General features: G+C 49.6%; 1 non-coding gene across 1 annotated transcript; it reads right to left on the bottom strand.

Annotated features, from left to right (window-relative positions):
- Nucleotides 1-2,380: 2,380 nt before the first annotated feature.
- LOC132134656 (U1 spliceosomal RNA) lies at nt 2,381-2,545 on the bottom strand. Its single transcript, XR_009429711.1, has one exon. It is a non-coding gene; the product is annotated as a U1 spliceosomal RNA (small nuclear RNA).
- Nucleotides 2,546-2,795: the final 250 nt, after the last annotated feature.

The raw sequence follows: 2,795 nt of genomic DNA, 5'->3' as shown, positions 1-2,795 counted from the left end.
CTTGTTGCATTTGCCTTTCCTTTTCCTCAGACGAGCTGGGATCAGGAGGGCAAATGCCTGTCGCTTCAGAGGCCACAGAGGAAACCTCTTGTGGCTCTTTTGGCGATGATGCTGTTAGCTTAATGTGCAAAAAGATACCTCATTAGGGGACTCTAGGGGCCACATGCGCTCCAGATCTACCGAATCGATACTATCAAGCTTATATGCTGCCCTAGATTTTTTCTCCTCTGTTACAATCAGAGGAGACCCCGCGGGTCTTTTTTGCACCTGAGCGTTAGGGAGTGAACACTCTGTCTCACTCCCGGTAGATTCCTGCACCCCATCCGAAACTGTTACTAGTGAGGAATTGGTTTTTTCCTCACTTTCCTCTCCTTCCATGACCATTTCCTGTTCCGTTGCCTCCGCCCCTGTGGCCGTCCCACTTCCTCCTTCCTGCCCAATCCCTGAGGCCGGCTGGGAATTTGAAATTCCCGCCAAAACCTCAGGGACCGCCTCCTCTTTCCTTTGTTCATTCGTTTGTTGCCCATGTGGGGCGGCCATTTTGAGCTCGTTGGCAAAACTTTTAGGGCAGTCTCTGTAGAGGTGGTTTGTTTCTCCACAAAGATTGCACCGTCTGAAATTGGTACAATAATCAAACTGTGACCAATTTCTCTACACTTCCCACATACTAACTCTTGGCATGCTTCAGCGAGATGACCAAACCTGCAACCCTTCCTGCAGAGTTTGGTATGTAGCCTCTGCTCTCTCCGAGCACAATCATGGAAGGCAGATGTTTCAGGCCCTGGTAGCCCCCAGCGTCTTCCCATTGTTTAATGGGAATTCGCCAGGAGCATGTCCAAATCCCATCTTCATCTAACACTTTGACAGGCTGGCCTCGAACAGTGCAAAATCTACCCAACCAAACATAAATATCATCTCCAGTCACTGTTTCATTGAACATCCTTACAATCACAGTTTTAAGTGTGTTATCAGAAAGTTTCTCGACAGTGAACATGGAGAACTGGGCTTTAACTGAATCAAACCTTTGCCAAAAGTCATTAAGCAGGGAAGCGGTTTTAAAACTGACATCAAATCCTTTGTTCAAGGGCAGAGTCATCAAACAATTCAGGTCGTCAGATCTAAAAGCTAAGGTCTTTTGTATCAGCTTGCTGGAAAAGTCCATACGGGACATTCCAAGGAGCTTCCCCTCAACCTGCCTGAATAAAAAACGCACGCTGTGGTGCCTCCGCACGCCGGCAGGGGCAGCCGACATGGTGGAGGCACCAACAGCCTAAAAACTTAAAACAACAATAAATACAATAATAAATAACCAAATAAATAATTAAAAGACCTTACCTTAAAACTTGTTTTAGCCCGAAGCAGCAGAGTTCAATGTACCTCTCGAAGTTGTGTGACTCAAGATATAAAAAGATCTCTAGTCAGGAAACCTCCAAGAGGCGATCGCAGTCTCAACCGTCCGACAAGATATGTGATCTTAGCCAAAAGGCCGAGAAGCGATGCCGCTAAGACGCAGCGGGGAGGAAGCCGGACACGGCGATGCCCATCTCGGCTTTGGTAAGTCTGGGGGACCTAAAAACGCTGGGGGATGGTAGTACCCCTGTCTGCAACGTCACCGGGCCTCGTCACGCTCGGCCTGACGCTGGCACTGCAGCGACGGAAAGTACGGCATCGCTCGTAATTCCCAAACGGTTCGTCGCAGAGCCACGTGCCTTATGTCATGGGAATCCTTGGCTCGAGCCGAACCAGACGCAGGTCTCAGATTGGCTCGTCGCTCTGACGGATATTTCGGGTATTTGGGATTTTGTCGAAAACCTTCTTTTGCAACCTAGCGCCAGGTATTTGGCCCAGTCCCACCCAAAGCAGCACATAAAGCTTCTTTGGAGTCTGCCTGTCAATAATCATCCCAAAAAGGTGGACATTTCCATTCACCTTGGCGAGGGGACCTCAAAACGTGCTAAGGTGGCGTGTCCGAGATGGCTCGAATGGCTATAACTCCAGGAAGGAATGAGATCCCTTCACCCAAATCGGCACACCTGTGCAGGGGCTCAGTCAGAGGCCAGGTGAAAAAGGGCGCTGCGACAGGCCACTCGGTGGCGCTGTAAGTGACAACAAAATTAATACCAATTGAAAAAGGACAACCAAACAACATGGAGACAGCTACAGCTAGGCTGCAGTCAGTCCAATCGACTTTCAAAGTAAGGTCTGTGCTATATTCGAACTGAACCACCCACCAGGGTCCGATTTTTCAAGAGCGTAACTGACTTTGTTTCACAGGCGCACAACACATACCTCGCATGTGACAGAACTCCCCATTCTGAAACGCAAAAAAAAAAAAAAACCCTGGAAAAAAACCTCTTCTGCTTTGTTTCAACAACAATTTCAGGGGAGAGCGCGAACACAGTCCCCCACTACCATAAATTATGCAGCTCTAGATTCCCGCATTTGGGGAATTCGCAGGGGTCAGCATGGCCGGAGTGCAATGGGCAAGCCTCGCCCTAGGTGAACCGCCTTCTTGATTATGGTGTCTCCCCTGCCAGGTAAGTATGAAGTCCCAGGCGGTCAGCCAGAGGTATGATTTGCGTCTCTACCGTCCACACCAACGGTTAGCCCCCCTCCAGGAAAGGAAGGACGGGTGCCTTCCGTTTCTGGCCTGGAAACTGCCAAGCTCATGGGCCGGTGCTTCCCAACGCCGGTTTTAGATGACTCTCTTTAACCAAACACACCTGATTCGGTGCATCACCTCGTCTGTGAAAGACCTCAGGTGGGTGCATCGTTCATGGAAGAGTCCAAGACCC

The sequence above is a fragment of the Carassius carassius genome, unplaced genomic scaffold (genome assembly GCF_963082965.1).
Source record: "Carassius carassius unplaced genomic scaffold, fCarCar2.1 SCAFFOLD_61, whole genome shotgun sequence".
In the NCBI taxonomy this organism is placed as follows: Eukaryota; Metazoa; Chordata; class Actinopteri; order Cypriniformes; family Cyprinidae; genus Carassius; species Carassius carassius.
This window is presented reverse-complemented; position numbering and strand designations above follow the sequence as displayed.